General features: G+C 38.2%; 1 protein-coding gene across 4 annotated transcripts in view; it reads right to left on the bottom strand.

Annotated features, from left to right (window-relative positions):
- The window catches only part of SMIM14 (small integral membrane protein 14), a 78437-nt gene extending 62991 nt beyond the window's left edge, over nucleotides 1–15446 (bottom strand). The window contains exon 1 of one of the 4 annotated variants that reach the window (XM_042936579.1): nucleotides 15373–15446. The gene's annotated coding sequence lies outside the window, so the exon portion shown is untranslated. Of the gene's footprint in view, nucleotides 1–4489; nucleotides 4590–13214; nucleotides 13475–15372 lie in introns of those variants that run through there. The other 3 variants (XM_042936581.1, XM_042936577.1, XM_042936580.1) reach the window with 3 other exon arrangements.

Raw genomic sequence — 15446 nt, 5'->3', positions numbered from 1 at the left:
ACAAAAAATGTTTTAAAAAAAATACACAGGGGCACCTGGATGGCTCAGTAGGTTGAGCATCCAACTTCAGCTCAGGTCATGATCTCACCGTTCCTGAGTTCGAGCCCTGCATTGGGCTCTGTGCTGACAGCTCATGACTCAAGGTCATGATCTCACAGCTCTGTGAGTTCGAGCCCTGCATCGGGCTCTGTGCTGACAGCTCAGAGCCTGGAGTCTGTTTCAGATTCTGTGTCTCCCTCTCTCTCTGCCCCTAACCCACTCACATTCTGTCTCTGTCTCTCTCAAAAATAAATAAACACTCAAAAAAAAATTTTTTTATATACAGACAAAAAAGAAAAAGACAAGGACTGGACTAGTTTTGTTTTCCCAGGGCAAATCCAGAATCAAAGACATCTTGGATGCACATCATAGGTGGGATGACAAGCAGAAAAACAAAGGTGGAGGAAGGAGAGGGATAAAGATAATACAACAACCTAGTAAATAAGTAAACCTAGGAAATAAGAAATAAATTCTTTTTATAGAATTTTCTGAACATACCAACCACAAAATGTATTTATCTATACATCAAAGCTTAAATCACAAATGAATGAAGGAATCAGTATTTTAATAAATGGTCTTAGGAAAACCTACTAACAGTTAAGAAGGAAAAAACCCATCAGTAATTCTAGAAGGCAATTTAGGTGAATATTTATTTGACCATTGTGGAAGAACTACCCACACACAACGGAAAATACCAACAAATTTACAACATAATATCGTGTAAGTTAAAAAAAAAAACCCAAATAAAATAAAAAGAGCAAAAGAATTGGGGAAAAACCACATTCAACTAATATGGCTCACAAAGGCATCTTAATAACAGAGCATATGCAAACAGATTCTTAAATAAATTGTAGAATGCATTTGAGATTACAAATTATAATAATTTTTATGGCAATATGAATCCAGAAGTTAAAAAAGGTTCGTGGCCTCTGAATAACTCAGTTTCTATTTTTAAAAATCTGAAACACAAAGAATTATGTACAAAGATGGTTCTCATAACAGTGAAAAACTAGAACAATCTAAATGGGTAAAAGGGAATGGTTAAATTATGATACATTCTATGAAGTATTAGGCAGCCAAATGTTTCATTTTCTTTCATAATGACATGGGGAAATGATCACAACACAATATTAAAGTATATCAAATAGTATATAAAAATAAGCATAGCACATGCACATGGTTAAAAAAGCACAAGAAAACACAAACTCAAAAAAGTTGAAAGCATGCATACCAAAAACTTCAACCTTGGGTATCTCTAGGTGACAGGATTTTACCTTTCCCTTTATACATTTTATTTTTTTTAACTTTTTAAAAAAGTTTATTCACTTATTTTTGAGAGAGAGAACGAGTGAGCACAAGTGGGGGAGGGGCATAAAGAGAGGGAGACACAGAATCCAAAGCAGGCTCCAGGCTCTGAGCTGTCTGAGCCACCCAGGTATCCCTACACATTTTATTTTTGAAGTATCATATAATGATCACACATGAACTCTTATAATAAGGAAAAAATTTCTGGATACTGCAGCTAAACCCAGGAAAACTAACTCAGATTTACCAGTAAATAAATGGCAAAAAGTAAATAAATAAAACATTAAGATATGGCAGGGATATGGTTAAGAGATTTAGGAGGCATCAATTAAATGCAATGTACAGACCTTGTTTGAATCCTGATTCAAACATTATAAGAGGACATTTATGCAAGAACAAGGAACTTTGAATACTGACTGGGTCAAATAACATTTAGGAATTACTAATTTTTTTTTTTTTTTTTTAACATAACTACAATGTCAATTACACATCTAAAAAGAGTCCTTATCTCTGAGAGATCCTACTAGGTATTTTCAGTTACCGAGATATAATGCCTGGAAACTAGTTGAAAATAATCCTGCAAGGGAGAAGAATACACAAAATAAAACAGCCATGAGTTAAATAATTGTTGAAGCCAGTTGATGGGTACACAGGAACTCATTATACTATTTTACCTTTTAGTACCAAAAATTTCAAACATACTTAAGGTTTTTTTTTTTTTACTACAGTTTTAAAGAAAAACAAAACACACTTCAGTTTCCCTCCATGCAAACATAGGGCTCTTCTTGAGAAAGCAGGGATAACCAAGGCTGTTTCAAGAAGGATGAAAATAATCTTTCTACTGTGATTTTAAGAAAGTGATTTATGATGAAATCAACTTTTCAAACAGCCAATCGAATCTTTACAGTGATCAAGAACGGTATCAAAATTCTTTCCCTTCAAAAAAATAAAAATAAACACCCACAGCAAGAGCACAATGCAAAGTAACAATTTAGAATGCATGCAGTTTGTTTAAGACAGAAAATAGAAATGATGGTCAATGAAATGGGGAACTCAGAATAAGTATTCTATGCATTTTTTTCTAAAAAGCATCAATTCTACTGATGAAAACTTGAAAGTTATAAAACCAAGAAAGTGAACCAAATGCCAGAAACTGCTAGAACTGCTTCCAGGACATTCAGGGAGACTACACTTGAGTTTGCTTTCCACTCTTATTCTTAACCTTGTTCCCAATTATATCATATAGGGAATTACTCATCTCTAAAAATAATTTCCTTCTAGAAACAGCTTTCTGACCCCAAGTTTTTATGCAGAGGTTTTTATTCCATAGTAAATTAGACAACTGACCAAACAAAAGAGAAGAGATATCCCAAAACTTTGGCCATCTTTCATATTAAACATGGAGAACAAAATATTTGTCTATCAATTCGAGTAAAATATCATTATCATGCTATATACTAATATACTACAATTAAACGGTTGGGATTAATTTTATCAGATGATCCAACATCTCAATGTAATAAGGTGTTCAAATTCACTCATACACAACACATATTCACTTGCTCTATTCTTTTATCAGAAATGGATCTCAAGCAAACATAGCCATACCTGTAGTTTATAGTTGCCTGTAGCTTAACTACTTTCACATGCTATCAACACCCCTTCTGACAAAGTCAAAGCAGGAAAATTATCCCTGTTTTTAAATAAGGAAAATAGGGGGCACCCAGGTGGCTTAATTGGTTAAGCATCTGACTCTTGATTCGGCTCAGGTCGTGATCTCACAGTTGTCAGATCAAGCCCCACATTCAGCTCTGTGCTGAGCATGGAGCCTGCTTAAGATTCTCTCCCCCTCTGCCTCTGTCCCTTTCCCACTCGTGCATGCACGCACTCACTCTCTCTAAAACATAACATAACAAACATAACATAAGACATAAATGAGAAAAATAGGTTCAGGGAAGCTAGCAATTTGACCATGATCACACATCTAGTATGAGATGAACTCTGGACAGGAAGAGACAATGTAAATTCCTGACCAGGGCTCATTCCACATCTTTCTGATATGACCAATCATGCTAGTGACATTTCTTTCAATCTTACAAAGACAACTTCAGAGCAGTACAGAAATTAGATGACTATCAACTGACTTCCTATTACTTCTTATCAATGACTTACTTTTCACTTAAACTACATTTGCATCTCTGATGGGAAGTAGACAAGAAAAGGATGCAGACACAAGTTCAAATTAGTTAATCATTTGCTAAAAACTGTGCTAAAGCTATGTCTGGGAGAAGTTAAAGACATTTTATGTTTTTAATTTAAATGTTGAGGAGCACCTGGGTGGCTCAGCTGGTTAAGCGTCTGACTCTTGATTTTGGCTCAGGTCATGATCTCACAGTTCCTGAGATCAAGCCCCACATCAGGCTTTGTGCTGGCAGTGCAGAGCCTACTTAGAATTCTCTCTCTGCCCCTCCCCTGGTCATGTGAGCTCTCTCTAAATAAAGAAACTTCAAAAAAATAAAATAAAATAAAATAAAATAATTTAAATGTTGAAATTAAATTCCATTATATACCCTAAATATTACAATCTCTGTGCTTTGGAGTTGAGACTCCCTGAATTCTATCACAACAAATTTTAAAACTCAAATTACTAACCAAGCAATTATAATTACAAATTCCCTATAATATTCCCTATACTGATCCAATAGGATGACCCTATATTGTTCCACCTAGAATGAGCTATTTATAAGAGAAAGTACAATAAGAACCATCTCTGAAATTCTTACAAAATATTTTTACAGGATTACAAAAAGCTTCAAGGCACTCTTTCAGAAAGAGCATACTATTCAAAAGGAAGAGACCAAAGCAGGCTAGAAAGAATAACAACAAAATACTTATTTTCCACAGAGTGTAATGGGAATGTATACAAGAAACAAGATGAGTGTTACCAATAGGTCTGTGCAAGATATCACTGTATAGGTAGGGTATACATTACCTACATGTATGAGGATGACAAGCCTTCATTTACTCATAATTCAACAAATCACAACTTCACAAGTGTTACTATTAAAACTTTGGGGATGCAGCAGTTCTCACCTATTCATTTAAACAGAGAAGAACTGAGGTCCGGAGAGCCTCAGTGACTTACCCAGTGTCACAAAGCAGAGGTGTGATTCAAAGCCATGTCTTCTCTCACTTCTCCTTTCCTCTGAAGTATATATCTAACAAGGCTTCGGGGGACTAAGTAACTGGCAGAAGAGTTCAGAGGAGGATATAAAAGAAATAAAAGGCATCCCTTACCTCTAAGAGCTGCAATCAATTATTAATTATAATTAACTCATATAATAATTACATACCAGTGTATAATTAACAGCCAAAATAAATGTCACAGACAAGTGACCTCTCAGGAGAAAGCTCAAAATCAAAGAATTATTTCTCTCCTCAACTAACCTTCCACCCATCGCTTCTAAAAGCTTAACTCTTCAAGGACATCAAGAATTTCTTCAGCTCCTTAATTCCTCCAATATCTCTGCAGGATTCTATAAAAGGTCCACCCCAGGGCTGCCACCACTATTCTAGAAACTCGCAGTTAATGTACTCGATTTCCCTATGTCTTAGACACTACCTTCTCTTTCCTCAGTGACCTTTTTCTTCCTTTACCTATATTTGATTGTATTCTAGGAATCACCTTAGGCTAAAACATCATGGGATAGCAGAATACATCTTAGATAAACAATTCAAGTTACAGCAGTGCTGAGAAAAGGATAAATTAGCTTCTCTTTGACTTCACTTTCCCTATCTATAAAACAAGAGCAATAACTGAAACTATTCTTTTTAAAGGGTTGTTTCGAAGACCAAGCAAGAATGTGTAAGAGTGCTTTATAAGCTGTAAAATGCTCTGGGCCAATTCAAGTCTTAAGCCCTTACGTTTTAAATTTATCTTGAACTCTCAGCCTGAGATCTCTGTATACTGCTTTGGCAGGTTTGTATTCCCCTGGGGCTCAGCTATCGCTCTTCTGCATAAAAGATACAAAGCAGAAAGAAGTCTTCTGTTCTGAATCTTGGTCCCTCACCTAGGAATTTCCTGACCTTCCCTGGATGTTCCTTACTTTTGTACAGTCCCAAAGATTCTCTTTCAGTCTTTTATTTATTTATTTATTGTGAATGGTCTGTAAAATTTATTGTGAATGGTCAAATAAAGGAAAACTTTTCAAATGAACCATCTTTGTATCCAACATCATAACCAAATTTTTCATATTCTAAAATGTTTTCTAAAATTTACACAAGAATACTTATTAGACATGTTCTGAATTTAAAAAACGTTTTAAGTTTTTCATTTACTTTTTAAAGTAATCTCTATACCCAACATGAGGCTTGAAATCAAGACCCCAAGATCTAGAGTCGCATGCTCTTCCAACTGAGCCAGCCAGGCGTCCCCTGAATAAAAAACTTTTAAACTAAGGAAAAAAGTCTGTTTTTCCTAAGTTACAAACAGAAAAATTCAACAGAAGATGATATAAAAACTCCATACTATGTAATACCAAATCATAGTGGATACAGGTTACTTATGTTAAGAAAGCAATTTTCAACAGCTCTTATTACAAAATACAGTACTAGTGTGTTCTGAAATTGTGAAGTACATCACAAGTAATATTACAAGTTTGTGAATAATTTACATCATTCAAAGAGTGGAATCAAGACTTTTTCTCTCATTCATTTGCTTGCTTATATAATTTCTTGAACAGAAAGAAATATGGTTACTGCTCTCCCAATTCATGTAATCCCTCTCATCCATGCTACAACCTAGATAACACATTTATAGACAGATGCACATAAATGCCACTCATGATGACAGGAAAAATGCTTAGACCCAATGTGATAAAGAAACCAATATTGTTAAAAAATGAAATTTGAATAAACACCACAGATTTTTTTTGTCTTCAAAATTTTAAGCAAGTCAGTTTCTTTTATATTACCTTTGCTAAGAGTAACAAAGCAACAAAATACATACTATGTAAAAAAATTAACTTGTGTTTTAAAAAGTATATAGTAATATAAAACAAGCTAGCAGCCAGAACACCTCTAAGTCTGTTGCATATACCAGGAAGATGCTTACTGCTTTCCTATCTTGATTTGAAACATCTTTATTTTAAGCTGTTAAATTCTGAAAACACTGCACATGTAGTACTTATCAATGAGTGCAGTCAAGCAAAAACCAGCTTCATTTTGTATTTTTAAAAAGCTGAGACTCACATCTGTGCCACGACCTAAATTTAAAATAGGAAATGAAAATTCAGTAGGAAAATAAGCTATGAGAAGGGAACTTTCTCCAAAACAAGAGCACTGAGGTTTAAAATGTTATTAACACAATAGAAACCCTATTACACATCTAAAAATTAGGTTTTAGTTTAGAAGCAAGATTTTAATTTTTCAAAGGAGTTGATTTTTTTACATTTATTTTTTAATTTTTTAAAATGAGAGCGTGAGCAGGAGCGGGGAAAGAGACAGAAGAGAGGAGAACAGGATATCTGAAACAGGCTCTGTGCTAACAGCAGCAAGCCTGATGCAGGGCTCAAACTCACAAACTGTTGAGATCACGACCTGAGCGGATGTTGGATGCTCAACCAACTGAGCCAGCCAGGTGCCCCAGGACTTGATTTTTTTTTTAAACAATACACATTTATAGTTTCAAAATTCAAATACAAGAAGTTTTCTCTTTTTAAAAATAAAGTTAAAAGTACTTTTCTCCCCTCTGAGGTAATCTCTATTAAAAACTCTCATGTAAATTTTCTAGGCATCACAAATACATGTATACTGTATATACTTGTCAAATTACGATTAAAATCACTACATTTCAAATCATTAAAAAGTCTTAAACATAACTTAAAAAAAAGAATTAGACTGGTTGCTCTAATCATTCAGAGCTTAGGTTAACTTTTAAAGCCATGGTTCATCACAGTATCATTTATAATGGTGAAACTGGCAACTACACTCATGTCCAACATTAAATGAAAACTCCAAGTAATCAAGCTTATTCAAAATATCTTCTAAAATATAGCCAGTTAAGGGGTGCCTGGCTGGCTCAATCAGAAGAGTGAGCGGCTCTTGATCTTGGGATCTTGAGTTTGAGCCTCAGGTTGGGTGCAGAGATTACTAAAAAGAGAAAGAAAGATTTTAAAAAAATAAAAAAAAAAATGTAGCCAGTTAAAAATAAAAAAGTTTCTAGAAATCAAGAAAGTAGAAAGTTTCTAAGGCCATGGTAAAAAGCTCATTAAAACAAAAACAAAAACAAAACCCCACAAAACTAAACTAAGATACAAGCTTATGTGGGTATTACATCTTATTTACACCAAAGATGAAGTTTATTTTTTATTTTAAAAATTTTTTTTAAGTTTATTTATTTATTTTGGGGGGAGGGTGGGGCAGAGAGAGAGTAGAGAGAGAATCCCAAGTAGGCTGTGCGCTGTCAGTACAGAGTGCAACACGGGGCTCGATCCTATGGATCTCAAGATCACGACCTGAGCTGAAATCAAGAGTCAGATGCTCAACCGACTGAGCCACCCAGACGTCCCCCAAAGATTCATTTTAAATAAATAAATAAAAGACTGGAAGAAAATGCCATGTACAGAGATAACTTCTGAATGAGAAGATTACAGATTTTGTTGTGTTGGGCTTCATATACTACCGTCTTGCAGCTTTTCATAACAAGCATCTCTTATGTTAAAAAAAAAAAAACAAAACACAGGGGCTATTAGAAACCCATCTTCAATTCATGAAAGGAGTTCTACTAGCATATTCTGACAGCTGTAAAAAGTAGGTTTACTTACTATAACTTCTATGATCATGGAAGATCAGTCGATACTGCTGCCATATAAAGTCCATGAGCTTTGGGTCAGGGGAAAATTGGGTTTGAATCCCAACAGTACCAGTGGCTTTACCCTGGGCAACTTACCTAACTGGTCAGAGCCTATTTCCTGCAGTGTAAATTAGGAATAACAGTATCTGACTTGGAGGACTGATGTGACAAGTACATGGGAAGTGTGTGAAGGAATTCAAGGGGCTGGCAAATATAGCCATAAAAGGTAAATGCCACTATTACTGATATTCAGGCAGGTAACCACAGTTTAATTTAAGACTCAACTAATTTTCAGCCCTTTTTCAAAATGGCTTTTAAAGTGCCCAAACTGCTCTTTATCCAAATGGAGGATCTGCTGATAGGTGCCCAACTACAGAAACAACCATTCATATGGTTAGTACTTATTATGTGGGCCAAAACACGAATATGCACATAAACACGTATCAAAAGAATACCTTTACTTATAAGCCTGTAGCATGTATCAGTTAATCATCTAAGAAGTTTTATGGTCATAAAAAGTCCTTATAGAAGCCAAAATATAACAAAGAACAGTTGGGAGTGCTTCACTTTCTGCAAAATCTTTATATTTCATATACCAATATATCACTATTTATTAATTTGGACAATTTAGGGTCTTGTATTGAGGTTTTGTTCTAAGTCCTATTAAATTATATGGGAAAAGATCACAAATAATTCCTTTTAGCGATGTACCATTTTTTACAAACACAGATTAAAGTTGTTATTTTTCTTCTTTTATTTATTACATCAACATGCCTACTGATTGTCTAACTGGTCCTCCCTGACCTCATGGGTCTTCCGATCAAATAGGCCAAATAGCCACAGACAATTAAATACAGAAAGTGAAGTGATGGGATCAGAAACATTGCTATTTACAGAAGCCTGAGGTGGGTGAGGACAGAGCTCTGGTAAAGGTCATGTGTGACCTGAGCCTCCAAAGATAAACACAGTTAGCTAAGCTTAAACACTAGGAAGAAACTAAAGACAACCGGTATTTTTCTAGATTAAGTTCCCCCACCTCAAAAAAATCAACACACCAATCAAATTTAACATTTTTTTAGCTCATTTAGAAAGGGGTCTTGCAGTGAAAAATCTATTCAGTTTACAATGATCCAATGATAGTCCAAATAGTTAATCACTCACATCAATGGAGAAAATACAGAAAGAATTCAAATGACTACATAAGCAGACAGAAAGTGGTAGGTTTTTGGTGTGTGGAAGACAAGGTAATGCACAGGAAGGAGAAAACTTCAAATACTTAAAATTTACTTTAAGCCTGGTAGGCTCTCAATACAACAAAGCAAGAAGACCTAGGAGTCTTTACAGAGGTCCTCTCCCTCTGCAACTTTGCCTGTGCAACTTCAGCAAAAAGACCAACAAACCAATGGACTTCATTAGGATTGGATTGGAAATGAGATAGAATACACTATCTTGCCCTTAACAAAAACATGGTCTATCAAAACCAAAGTACTGTGTACAATTCTAAACGCTAGTTCAGAGGCAGTAGGGTATGGTGATTAACAGATATGTTCAAGTCCAACTTTCTGCCACTTACCATGTCACAGTTCCTTCATGTGTAAAATGGAAGTAGGAATACCTACGTCAGAGTTGTTCTACATCTACAGTTAACTGAAAAACATGTAATTTTTTAGCATAGTACCTAACACGTAAGAGAGTTCCCCAAAATGGTAGCTATCATTATTACTACAAAGCAAGAAGTAATCTCCCAGAGAAAAGCCATTAAAATATTAAGAAACATTCTCAAACTTTGATATGCATTAAAATCACCTCAAGGGCTTGTTGAAAATGCAGATTCCTGGAACCCATTCCTCCCAGGGATTAATTCTACAGTTCTAAAGTAGAATGTAGCCATGCTCTGGCCCAAACATCAAGAATTACTGAAGTAAGAGAATCAAGGCACCGTCCTATTAAAAAAAAAAAAAAAAAAAAAAAGACTCAAAACTAGGATTCTTCTATATAAAGGGCTTATCTAAAACTGACAGTATGTTCTAGAGGAATACAGACATGTTCAGCAAGTTCATTCATTCAACTAACATTCATTAAGTACCTACTAGGCAGAGAATAGGAAAACATCCGCAGGATCCCAATTTTCAGTTTAACTTCTAGCATAGGAACCAGAATATTAAAAAAATAGGGAAATTCCAGATAGTGCAAAATGTTATGAATAAAATAAAAGAGAATGGAGAGATAACTGGGGAGAAATTTCCTCAAAGAAACATCTGAAACCTGAATGTCATGATGGAATCAGCCATAGCAAGATCTGGGAGAATACTGAAGCCACAGGGTACAGCAAGCTCAAATGCCCTAAGGCAGGAACAAGCCTAGCAAGTTCCCAGCTTGTCCTAGTGGGTCTAGAACACAGGAACAGACATGGCCAGGCCCTAGGGTACTAATCTAGGCAGAGCGATACAAGGTGAGTTAAGGGAAGGAGGCTGTTCCAGAACACGTCGTTTGTATTTTATTCTGAATGTGATGAAAGGCTCTCCAAAAACAAGGCAACATAATTTACACTTTAAAGGATCTCTGGGCTGTGGTAAGGGGAATTACCATAAAAAGCCAAAGTGGAGGCAGGGAGGTCAGGAGGTTACTACAGTAGGCCAGATATGGTGAAAGGTGACAAAGGTAGAGGCGGTAGCGATGGGTAGTAATGGCCAAATTTAGAATATAAACACTCCAATTAAGGTAAGTCAAAGAAAAAGAACTAAGTCACAAAATAAGTAGTAAGCATCTGGGACTAATTACCCAAGAGATACAGAATAAAAATAGACTTAAAGGTTCTAGGTAGTTCACAACTAACAGATGTAAATAGGTTATTAGTATACTTAGGATACTTCCTAGACAGTACTTATCTTTTGAAGCTGAGGTGAAGGGAACATTTCCTTCTCTTTTGGCACCACCAAAAAGGCACTGGGCTAAACGGGCATACATCCAAGACTCTTCAGTGTGATTCATAAAGTCAAATCTTTCAGGACCTCACTAACGGAGGCCTGGACAGCTGGTCAGCATTTGGACCACAGTGTAGCTATGGAACAGAACTAAAGCTTTACCTGAATCAAATCACTAAATTAGCAAAACTCTTTTAAACTAGCTGTTATCAACTTAGGCTATTTTGTGCCTGCTCTCCCAAGGGTTAAACAAGAAAACCACGGCTACACAATGCATATTAACTTCTTTGTACTATCATAAAAGTTTGGGAGGAAAGGTTTGGCAAATATACAGTGAATATACCCTAAAAGATAGGTTCCAAAAGTCCGTACCTGTTAAAATATACATTTTGTTACTCCAAAGTACTACTATGCGAAAAAGCAAGGTTACAGAAAAGCATATGCAGTTATGATACCATTTTTGAATAAAATGTCTAACTGCAAAAAAGAAGTCTGGAAGGATATAAACCACTAACATTTTGGTCATCTCTGGATGGCAGGATTATCAATGACTTATTTTCTTGTTTATTAATTGTAATAATTCTCCAATTATTACAAATTATTGCATATAAGCAAAAATATTCAGTTACAGGTTACATAAAAGGTAAAAAAAAAAAAAGAACTTCAAGAAAACAATTTCATTTTTCTAAATCAGCAGGATTCCAACTGTGGTATTAAGAAAAAAGATCTCAATTGCACATATAGGAGAAAGAAATTCGTTAAGAAGTGATCCATGTTATACCACCCAAGGTTACACCCTTCAAGGGAGTAGCCTAAATTCCTAAGTACTCTTTCTGGATTTCATAAGGGGCAATCAATTAGCACATACGTGTTTTCTCCTTTCTTGCCATTTACCAAACAAACACCTCAATTAATCAGTTTTCTGGGGACCAAACAACAACAACAAAATCTTCTTTTTTTAAACACCAACTTAGGGCAAAAAGGAGGTTTGGTCCTCTTGTCTCTGTGCTGTCGAGGGGCGCAGAGGGTGGCGGGGTTTGAAGCAGCCTACACTAGAAGAATCTGCGTGGCCGGCCACCTGAAGTCAAAGAGAACACAAGCTTTCTGCAACCGCCACTGAATAGGGTCTAAAGACTAAAACACCTGAAAGGTCTTCCACCGTCCTTACACCTCAAGTTATCGTGCATGTAGAGCTGGCAACGGTTTATAACAATAACACACAAAAACTGGAAGGTCTCTTCAACAAACGCAGATATTACGTGCGTGAGGCTCATCTGGCTCTCCATGCAAAACCAAGACATTCTAATAAGGCCGAATCTTCGATTCGGCAAACTAGGACAAGTGAAAACATCCTATCGACTTTCTACAGCTAACAAACATCATCTTGGCTAAAATCCTAACACACACAGAAACAGCCACTTTGGAAAACTTTGGCTTTAAACGTCAACACTGGACTTCAGGTACTCCGGTAACCAGTTTATCGCACATTATCTATCTTTATAAAGGGTACTACCTCTTTACTGTCAGCTCCGGTTCTACTAACTGAACAGAAAAAAGGAATTCTTTAAACTCCCACCACAATAAGAGCTAAAAAAGCTCCCGCTTTCTGGATGGCAGCTTTCCTGGCTCATCAATCACAACAAAGGACGCATCCTAATGACTTCATCAAACCTAGAGAAATAGAGGTAAATGACAGAGTGTAGGTTTCAGGGTTTGTGGGTTTTTCCTTTCAGCTACGATTCTCTTCTTTTTACTCCATTATACGCCTCCACCCGAGCTGACGGTCTTGCCCTAAAAATAAAACCACCCGTGGCTACCGTCCACTTTCCTGCCAAGCCCCGACTCTGGTTTCCTGCAGAGAGAGCCAAATTGCAGGTTCTCTGCCTCGCTCTTCGCCGGGGGGCGCGGACTCGGCAGCAGCGGGCTTCTCCCGGTGCAGTCACCAGCCCGGCCGAAGAACCACCAAGCCTGAGAAGCCAGCCCCGCTCTGCCGCAGCCGCCGCAGTTCCCCAGAGCCTGAGGAACCCCCAAGAAAAACAGGGTGACGGGAGGGTGGGCCGGCAAACGGCGGTGGTAGAGGGGGAGACACTCACCCGCCCAGACAACAACCGACGGGGCGGGGAGGATGGGGGCCGGGACCCAGGCTCGGCAGAAAAACCGCCTGAAGCTTCCGGAACGCTGCGGCTGCTCGGGACGCCGCGGCCGCTGCTGCTCCTGGCCGCTGACTTCCTCCCCTCCTCTGTTTTGATTCGACTGACCACGTCACTCTAAGCCACGAGACCCGGATCTGCCGGCTCCCGCGGGCGGCGGCGCAACAGATTGCAGCGACTCGAGACCCCAGCAGCCCGCCTGCGGAGCATGCGCGCACCCCGCGCCTGCCCAGTGCGTTGGAGGAGGCGGGGCGGGCGCGAGCGACACGCTATTCGTGGGGGCGCACGGCGCGGGGGTTGCAGTTCCGGTTGGGAGGGGTGGGGCCGAGCTCTGTGAAGTGAGGAGGGCGAGGCCCCGGTTTGTTTAACTGACCAGCGTAGCCTCTGTTTTGTCTTTGGTGGACAACGTCCTTTGCTGTGCGTTTCCCTTTGTCTGAGCTGGTGGCTTTCTCTGACCCGAGTCCTTAGAATTGCGAGGGTAGAAGTAGAGGTGGGCTCAAGTTCACGGGTGCTGAGAAAGGGTACCTCAGTAGAGATTTTTATTTTTTTTATCACTCAGGCCCGAGTGAAAATTAGGAGATGAGTATTTAGTCTGATGCACAAAAGTATGTCAGATGTAGCAGTTATTGATCTTCTCTACCCTGCCCTAATGTTTTTGCACCCGGAAAGCTGTCTAAAATTAAGCTTAGAGGGGCGCCTGGGTGGCGCAGTCGGTTAAGCGTCCGACTTCAGCCAGGTCACGATCTCGCGGTCCGTGAGTTCGAGCCCCGCGTCAGGCTCTGGGCTGATGGCTCGGAGCCTGGAGCCTGTTTCCGATTCTGTGTCTCCCTCTCTCTCTGCCCCTCCCCCGTTCATGCTCTGTCTCTCTCTGTCCCAAAAATAAATAAAAAATGTTGAAAAAAAAAAAAAATTAAAATTAAGCTTAGAAAAAGAGACTATGTCACCATCGATGACTTGCGGGTCGGGAGACAGTGAACAGGGAGGGGGTAAGCATTGTTGGGCGGCACCCCTAAGCTTTAATTGCAGGAATACTATTAGGGGAGTAAGAACCCTAGTTATTTTTGGACCAAGTTGGTGCTTCCTGCTCTCCCATTCTGGCCTTCTTAGTCTACCAGCTAAACCTTTGGGGCCCCGGAAATTTCCCAATTTGGCAAAACTTAACAGCTACCCTATTGTTTCTTAGGCCCAGGAATTAACAAACTTTAATTAGAACAGGACCAGTGGCAAGTAAAAGTGTAAGTTGCAAACAAAGATTTCACAAAGGCAGATCCTCTCTGCCTATCCTCCAGAAGCGGTGAAAACTACTAAGAAACTGTTTTCCTTATCCTGATTTAGTGACCTTAACGAATTTCTACCCAGCTACTTAGTAAATCATTTCAACTGATTGAGTCACCTTTAGCAAATTAGTAATATAATCTGAAAGATATTTTTCATGTGTAAATCTTTACACAGCTAAAGATTTCTAAATAATTTAAGGTTTCTGGTAAAAAAAAAAAAAAAAAAAGTGTTTACTAGTTAATTAACAGATTACAAGTAAATAGAAGTCAAACTTCTTGGCCCTTAATCTGACATCTTGAACTCTACTCAAATTTAGAGAGCTTGAGGTGGAATCTAAGGCCCTAATGAAGTTCATGTTGCTATAGCAAAGGATCTTGAATTTGTGGAACTTTAATTTGTGGAACAAAGTCTTTGGGCGCCTGGGTGGCTCAGTTGGTTAAGGTTGAACATCCGATTTTGTCTCAGGTCATGATCTCACTGCTGATGGGTTGGAGCCCTGCATGGGGCTCTGTGCTGACAGCTCGGAGCCTGGAACCTGCTTCAGGTTCTGTGTCTCCCTCACTCTCTGCCCCTCCCCTGCTCTCTCTCTCTCTCAAATATAAATAAACATTTTTTAAAAAAGTCTTATATGCTTGAGAGCACTCCTGTGCACAGATGTGTTTGCAAACACAGCTGTGTTTAAAACAACAGTATGTCACAACTAGAATCATATGGGTTGTTGCAAAATTATCAATATTTGCTTTAATAAAGTAAACTACAGGAAAAATCAAGATGTTAGGATCCTTGGTAGGTAGCTTCCAAGGTAAACTCCAATGATTCTCACCTCTGTAAATGTAGTCCACCTCCAGCACTTTTGATTCAGGACTAAGCTGATCCATAGAATACAGCTGAAGGCAT

Source organism: Panthera leo, chromosome B1 (assembly GCF_018350215.1).
Source record: "Panthera leo isolate Ple1 chromosome B1, P.leo_Ple1_pat1.1, whole genome shotgun sequence".
Taxonomy (NCBI): Eukaryota; Metazoa; Chordata; class Mammalia; order Carnivora; family Felidae; genus Panthera; species Panthera leo.
Note: the sequence above shows the minus strand (reverse complement) of the source record. Positions and strands in the feature narration are given on the sequence as shown.